The 8,299-nt window shown below is 46.4% G+C and overlaps 1 protein-coding gene across 2 annotated transcripts in view; it reads left to right on the top strand.

The window, feature by feature from the left end:
* Positions 1-1,280: 1,280 nt before the first annotated feature.
* Positions 1,281-8,299, top strand: part of PRICKLE1 (prickle planar cell polarity protein 1) — a 109,111-nt gene continuing 102,092 nt past the window's right edge. Inside the window, exons 1-2 of one of the 2 annotated variants that reach the window (XM_028123149.2) lie at positions 1,281-1,533; positions 4,790-5,065. The gene's annotated coding sequence lies outside the window, so the exon portion shown is untranslated. The remainder of the gene's footprint in view (positions 1,534-4,789; positions 5,066-8,299) is intronic. The other variant, XM_028123148.2, reaches the window with a different exon arrangement.

Below are 8,299 nucleotides of genomic sequence, written 5' to 3'. Positions count from 1 at the left end.
GCCTTTTTGATTTTTTTTTTAAAGGAATAAAAACGGTTCTTACAACACACCTCCAACACACACACACACACACACACACACACCCTCCCTCATCTTTCTGGAGGATGATACAGTATCCTAGAGGGTTGTGAAAGCAGTCGACAGATCAAGGAAGCTCCAGCTTCGCAGAGACACCTGTCAAGCTGGTGTTAGCAGCTGCCGTCGGGTCTGCCCTCTGCAACCTCGGAGGAAATCGTACCCACACGCTGTGTAACTCCGCTGATCTGGAACTGGAAATGGCGAGAGCTTCTAAGGCAACACAAACGTCAGGGCAGAACTTCCAAACAGGCCGAGTCCCAGTTCACCCTGGGAGAATGTGTCTGAGAGCCCAACCCTGGGAATCGGGCAGAGAGAAAACCTGGAGAGTCGTTGGCCAATGAAAAACGATCATCGTGATCAAATTAGTACTCTGAAAACGACTTTAAGTAATCCATGCTAACTTGGGCCAGGCTCTGGACACTGGGGTGGGCTGAGGTTCTCACACGCACTCTCCAGACTTGGAGCTTTTCTTGGAGATGCTAGGACCGTCGAGGAGGGGAAGGGAAGGAATTAGACGCTGAATCTTCGGCTTCTTCCTTCCTAAGCGGAGACAGCCCGGCCTGGAAGATTGCACGAGATAGGCTCGAGTCCCAGTGGGTCCCCAGCGAGGCGAGGCGCGCCCGAAGGAATCTGAGTTTAATTAACTACCCTATCCCCGAGCGCGCGCGCGCGCGCGCGCACACACACACACACACACACACACACACACACACACACGAAGTGAAAAGAGACCCACATAAGCAATCCCCAAACCGTTTGATCAGAGGAAATTGGGTTTGTCTTTTTCCCCCCTTCACCCTTCCTGTCTTTTCAAACCATCAGGATTGTTGGTTAAAAAAGGGGGAGGGAGCATAAAATCGGGGGCGGGGCAGAGGAGACGACGGAGCTGCACTTGAGAACCTGGGCCGCGCTTGGGTGAACTTCGTCGAGCAGATAACCCGCCCCTCGCTCAGCGCCCGCGGTTGCTCGCCCAGCCAGTCCTGCCCAGCTCGCCGCCCGTCCGCACGCCCTGCCTCGCCACCTTGCGCCCCGCGCCCGCGCGCCCGCCCGGAGCCGGGCAGCGACCTCGCCTTTCGGGGCCGAGCGGCCTGGATCCCGCGGCGGCGTCCGCGCTCCGCGTTTTCGCTCCCGCCGGGCCCCGGAGGCCGAGGGCGGGGTGCGCGGCGGTGCCGCGGCGCGGCGCTCGGGAGTCGGAGCGCACTCTGCCTGCAGCCCGCTGTGAGCGCCGCCTCCCGCGGCCGCCGCCGCCCGACAGCGCGCCCCGGAACATGCCAGCCTCGCACCGCCTGCGCTGACTTCCCCGAGGGGCGCCGCGGCCGGCACGGCGACCTGCCGGGCTCTCGATGCTCCGCTTGCTGCCCGCCCTCGCCTACCCCTGACGCCGCGGACTGCAGCTCCGCAGACGTACCGCGGCGCGGAGGACCGTCCAGCCGAGTTCTCTGTCCTTCGCGCGGGGTGAGTGGCAGTCCGGCTCCGGCCGGCTCTGCAGAGGGGCTGCGGCGCGGCAGTGGGGGCCGAGCGCCGCAGGGGAAGGGCCGGGCACCTAGGGTGTCACTGCGGGGGGCCTGTGACACCCAGACTGGGCCGGCAGAGCAGAAACCAAGAGAGAAGGGCAGATTCGGTTTGTTGTGGGCTCTGTAGACACTGAAAGCTGATACTGGGCTGCAGCACCAAGAGGGCTTCGGATAGGCTGCCCGCATGGCTCCTGTTTGCTGCATCACTACCAACTCTTGCCTTGATTCTCTCCTGCGTGGAAACCCGTTCTGTGGCCCCAGAGTTGGGGCGATGAGGGGCGCAGGGAGGCGAGGGTGCGTTGGCATGTGTCCGCCGCTTAGGATCGCCTGTCACCTACTGGCGTCCGGAGGGAGGGTGCTGATTCTCTCCTAACGCTCTGCGGAAAGGGCCGATTCCTTTTTGGCAGGGGTGCATCGGCTCCTCCGCCCCGCTCCCGCCCCGACAAAGGTGTTTTCTGAATGTAGCACGTATGTGGAAGGGAATGGGAGCGTCTTCTTCCCTTTAGGCAGAAAAAGTTGGAGAAACTGGGCATGTTAATAATTAGCAAGACCAGAACTCAGGATGCAGCAGAAAGCTGTTAAATTTTCATTGCCCTCCAAGAAAAACAAACGACATCGCCAGTGACGCTCGGCAGTGCCATATTTTTTCGGGGACTTTGGGAAAATTGTCCACAGATTGTCTTCTACAGGCTGAAGAATGAGGTAGGGGTGGGGGAGGATGGCTGGCATCGCACTGAGTTGCGGCTCGCCTAAGGAAGATTCCGAATCACAACCCAAACATATTTGGTTGCTGATTTTAGAAAGAGTATGGGAGGCAGATCTGGGCCATGAACCAGGTGAAGAGCACACCCTGGGAACCTGCCTGAAGGGAAAGAGCATGTAAAGATCGAAAGATCGTGCCTCTCCAGAGGAGTTCAGATGCATTTGTGCTATAAAGAGCAGGCGTGTGTCTGTGATTTTTAGGACGGATTTTATGAAGGACAGTTTATACTCAACGAAATTGTATGTGAGCATGCCTCACAGTTGTGTGTACCTCTTCATTTTAATCAGTACTTCAGAAGGCCGTGCCTGCAGCAGCTGGGTTATATAATTGATGTGGTTCACCATCAGATATTTTTTTAATGTGCTTTCGAAGGAAAGGGAACTTCTCTCTGTCCTTTCAGACAGGCCCAAGGTGTAGACCAGCAAGGGTTGCTGAATGTTTGCCCTGGTCTGGCTCCAGATGTGTGAGCTCAGCTGTTGCCTGTCACTTAGGTGACAACTGGCCTTTTCCCACTAAGCCTTTGCTGTCTCCATTCTCCTCGGTGAAGTGTCAGCGTTCAGCCGCCTTCTATTATCAGGAGTGGACTGCAGCCCCTTGGGAGGCGGCAGTCTTATTTGACCATCCTCAACAATATGTGTTTTCAGACTCTAGGAAGGGGGAAAAAATCCCATGACAGCAAGATAGATACATTTTGAATTGAGCACCAACTTAATCCAAAGATTCTGCTTTAATCAAGACAGCTCTGGAAGGATGACGCAATATTTGTCAAGCCTTTTCCCCTGGAACAATATTTACTCCCACCAAGGGATTTTAAACTTAGACAGCAGCCATTTATCTTGCTGTCTGGTGGGGCCCGGTTCAGTTTGCCTCCAATGTGGTCCTAGCCTAGGTGGCTGGGTTTGGCCTGGGACAGGAATCTGTCACTGTAGCCCAGCTGGAGCCTGAAGAAAGCAAAATACAGCACCTGCTGGTACCAGAGGGTTTCTAAATGCCATCAACTGGCGAGTCAGGAAACACAGGAGGAGATATTTTACAAGCCCTACCAGAAATGTTTATACAAAGGATTTAAAGGTTAACAATGCATGTGCACCACATATTAAAACTAAAGGTTCTAGAAATAAATGGACATTACCCACAGTTAAGAGGTAGCACATTTGCTGATGAACTCAAAAATCTGTTTTAATAAGTCATGGCTAACAATAGTGACTCTTTCTTGTGAATAAACCTAGGAAAGGAGGAAGGGGGGAGGGAAGGGGAGGGAGGAAGGGAAGAAAGAGGGGAGGGAGGAGTGGAGGGAAGAGAGGAGGGAAGGGGGAGGAAGGAAGGGGGAAAAACTGGATGGTACACAGAGGGTAGCCATGTTGAGGTGAGCAAATAGGTTTGGGAAATTAATTTTTCCATCCTTAATGTGGTCCTTACTGTTGACTTATCACTGAGTGACCCTGTGGGTTTACAGGTTTTCTCAAAAGAAAAGTGATATGTTTGACTAAAATGACAGATTCAATCAGTTCTGCTAGCAATACCAGTGAAACTTAAAAAGTTTATCATGTTTTTATAATCAAGTTCCATGGAACCACCATTTGTCGGTATAGTAAAGGGGATTGCAATGAGTCAGCTTTGGTCATGCAAATAAAATCTAATATCATCTGGGGAGAAAAAAAAACCCTTATAGAGTTAATAGCTAACTATTAAGTTTAGAGTCAGATGTGGATAAAAGTGTGGTTTCTACTAATATCCTCTCCTATGATGACTCTGAAAAGACACAAAAGAAAAAAAAAGTTAAAATTTGAGGCTTCTCTAATGAAGGATTTTTAAAAAGTAAGCTGAAATCTGTTTTAAAAAGTGACATTGTAAGATAATTTTTCTAAAAACGTTTGTAATTACTTGAAAGCAAAACACGAGTTTGAATACTAGGAGTGATTGTTCAGAGTACTCATGAAATGAAATAAGAATCTTTAAAAATTATTTTCCAGTAATTAAGTAACTCTTTTAATGGCCTATATCTACAGTTTGTGTTTCCCAATATTATGGGGAAATGGTTTTCAGGAAAAAATATCATTACCAGTATTCTAGTTGATAGCAGTTAATTTCCTGGTTAAAGTAGTTCATAAAAGGAAATTTTTCCTTTTAAAGAAAGGAAGTAATTTAAAAAGGCAAAGTGATTCTCATCTGTGCATAAAAATGTTAAAGATGCCACTGGACCAGGATAGGCTCTGTCTTCTTGGAAAAATAGGTCTCTTTTTTCTCATTTTATGTTAAATAATATCAATTGTTTAACTCTTAAGAATGTGAGAATATTCAATTTGCTTAAATCCACGTGTAATTATTCCCTAATAAAGAGGAGTTAGGGAAGTGAATGAATTGCATTTCTTGGTTGGTTGGTTGGTTCGTTGGTGTTTTAAGCGACCATTACTGCTTTTTCTTCTGGTCACAGAATAAAGCATTTCCATATTGTGCACTAATATCTTTGGAAGGCTGGTGTGAGAGGAAACACGTTGGGAGAAGAAAGCACAGTAATCTGGGTGCCAAGTCCTGCATTGTTGCAGTTCCTCGAAACCTCAGGCAGCATACGGAGCCAGCACTCCAGAAAAGAATGCCAGGGACAGAGACGGCACCAGGAACCACAACAGCACTCCCCCCGCCCCGCCACTTCTGGACTTCCCCATCTCAGATACACAGAAGTGTACCTCCTCAGCACCCCCAGTAATCGGTAAGGGCACCCTGTTGGACAGGCCGTGCTCAGCTGGAGTCCAGGAGGCTAACTGCACGTGTGCCGGTGAAGGAACCTTTGGAGCAGTGGAGGTCTGGTCTCAGATTGCTTGGGGAATCCAGCTAAGCCTGGCCTGCCCTCGGTCCCCTCTCTCCTGAAGCAGGGATGGTGGGAAGAGACAGGCTTTACTAGTTGGAGCAGGCTGATGTCATGACACTTCTGGCGTGGAGATATGGCAAAATAATTGGATCACTTTCCTGTGTGCCAGAATGACATGATTTTTCCAAGAACCAGTCCTGAGCCAGTGGCCCACTGGTACTATGTCCAGTTACTGAGCCGGGGGGATCAAACTTCTCAAAGAAAATGTAGTAATTCTTCTTGTGTCTCTGTTTTGTTCACTTGTTTAGACTGAACTCTAAATGCATTTTGGTCACTTTTGAAGGGACCTCTCTAGGAACAAGAATGATTGCCCAGCCTGAACTGATTAGAGCTTTCCGCCTTCATTTCCCTAGAAAGAGAGATTTTAAATTTAACATACAAATAAAAATGTCAGCAAAGCAGATGCCAGTGTAAACATTTTAAAACTTAAAGCTGTAAACTAGCAAGCAGCTCTCATTTACCTTTACTTAACTTTCCCCCCCCACCCATAAGATTGGTCCTAAGTGATCCCACTGACCAATTAAACTGCAGTTGCGTTTTTCTCACTGGTAGATTTGGGGTAAACTCTGGGGAGAGACGCCTTTCATTTCTAGTGGATTGCACTTCAGGAAGGAAAAAAAAACGTTAAGGCTGTGTTATTTCAGTTGTTCTAGTATTGAAGTCATATACGCCTAAGAGTTTTGTCCCGATTGCTGATTTATAGCACCCACCAACTTTTGCTTTGTGTATGCTTCTCTGTTTCCTTCTGTTCTCATTGGGTCTGTGGAAAGAAAGATTTGTCAATAATACAGTGGAAATATTGCAGTCAGATGCAGACCGGTAAGTAGACTCCTCAGTGCAGTGAGCTCTCACTCAGCTGCCCTTCTTTTATCTGAGGCACAGATCCCACAGCTTGCAATTATGGTCTTTGACTTTGGTAACAATTCTGTTTGAAATGTTTCCAGTTACACACAATATTGGCGGCATGTAGCAGCTGCATGCCAAAAAGCATTTCGAAGCATGTTCCAAGAATCAGGCTGTGATTGCTTTTAATTTAAATGAAGGCTATTTGGTTTCCTGTGAAGTTTTTTATAACCACCTCCCTTACCCACCCCCCCATTTTTGTTGCCTTTAAAAGAAGTCTGATATAAAGTAGCCACCACTTAACAACATACAATATTGGCCCTGGTTTTCTAGGATGGCCCTTGGCTTTGAGCAAGCCTAACTGAACTGTTCATTAAAGGAAATTTTAAAGAAACATTGTACGTATAGTAGTTTGGATTTCCCAATCCAAAGAATAAGAGGGGAAAGGTTATCTGATCACATGTTGTAAGTGGCTAACGTTTTTTTTTTTTTCTAGTCCCCCACCCACCTCCTTCTTTAGCAATCTATCATTATAATTATCTTTTTAGGTCCCTGGACACTGTCTTCTCTTCAGATTCTTCTATATTACTTTTGTGAGCCCATGATCATGTGTTAGAAACACATTAAAAGGGTAGAGAGAGATCAATAAGAATATTCCTTGAAGGTGTGGGGGAAGACCAGCAAATAATTCACCATTCTGCAGCCACCAAACCCTCCAGATCGGCCCCCTTTGTGGGCTTGAAATTTCTGAACACTGAAACCTTTTTAAAAACAGTAGTGGTTTAAATCTTTTAATAGCTACCAGATATACTTGACTTATTAAATCTGAAAATAAGAAAATATACACTCTCAGGACTTGGAGTGAAGGAATTGGTTACAGGACTGGGGGTTTCTGTTTCCAGGCTGGTTTGTTGGCCCATTTGAAACATAACACCTAGAGCTAGAGTAGGTATCCAGTAACTGAGGTGCTAAGATGGTCCTAATTAAGGTGTTTTCACATAGGCTCTTTCAATCCTGGCAAAAAAACATCCTATAGAATATAGTGCTTCTTTGGGTTGAACAGTAGTTGACTTGCATAAATGCCAACATCTCTTCTGGCATTTTTGGAAATCTTCCATAGTATAATAAATAGTGCTGTATAATCCAAATTTGTAAATGCCATGTTTCATGTAGCCCCTGTAGAGACAGCTGAAATTAACCCAGGCTGCTAGGAATCATTGCGATCCGGGAGGTTAGGTTACTGCCTAAATCCAAGGTAACTACCACCAATGAATGATAGTGGAGGCCTTTGATCCAATGAAGGAGAAGGTGTGAGGGTAGCCTTAGTATGGCAGTGTCCTGGGAAGAAGTGCCCACCAACTGATGCTTAGACTTCCCCTTTCTCCTTGCTGTCTTTCAATTAAGCAAAGCTTCTTAGAGAAAATTTGCTCAGCTCGAGGTAAAATGAGGTTTATGTTGCTTTACCAGCTGAGCACCCGAGCCTGCCAGCTACATGCCCCACCCAGGCCCATTGCTATAGTGACAAAACCCACAGTAGCTATGGTTGAAATAGAAGGGCTATTAAAACCCTTTTCTATATTGGCCAGTTCCTCTGCCCTAGTTAAAATGCTGTCTTCTGGGTGTGCGAGCACACATGGGCACACACACGCACACACACACGCACACAAATACAAATATATATACACCAGTCTTTCAGTCTAAAAATAATAAACTGCTTTAAACCATTTACAGTTTCACCAAAAGCATTTGTGCTTTTTTTTCGCTTTTATCTCCCTGATAAGCAAATAATATGGTAATCTTCTGAAGACACTCATGACTTAACTGTAATTGATATTTCCAACTGTGTTATTTACATGCTTGAATAATCTAAGTTCCTTAGTTAGGATCTGAAAAGGAGCTAGATAGTGTGGCATTTTGTTTTGTTTTAAAACATCACTTCCCAACTGTTAGATTTTATGTGAGAAGACTGCTTAGTGCTCCAGTGTTGAAATACTTGCTATAGTGTGTGTCAAAAAAAGACGGCATTTTAAATTCTTCTGTGACTATGTAATTAATAAGTATGTTCGGTGCCTGAAGTGTATGTGTGTTACATAATTTTTAGAAAGAGATAAAGTTAGGTCTGAAGTACATTAGAGAATCACAGATGTTTCTTGTAAGAAAATACATATGCTTCAGAGGAATTTTGAATTGCTTTCTGATGCTTCGCTTTGTTCATTGCAAGGATTATATGAA

This window comes from Eumetopias jubatus, unplaced genomic scaffold (assembly GCF_037043125.1).
Source record: "Eumetopias jubatus isolate StellerSeaLion01/CBP00866 unplaced genomic scaffold, mEumJub1_p1.0 scaffold_8, whole genome shotgun sequence".
In the NCBI taxonomy this organism is placed as follows: Eukaryota; Metazoa; Chordata; class Mammalia; order Carnivora; family Otariidae; genus Eumetopias; species Eumetopias jubatus.
This window is presented reverse-complemented; position numbering and strand designations above follow the sequence as displayed.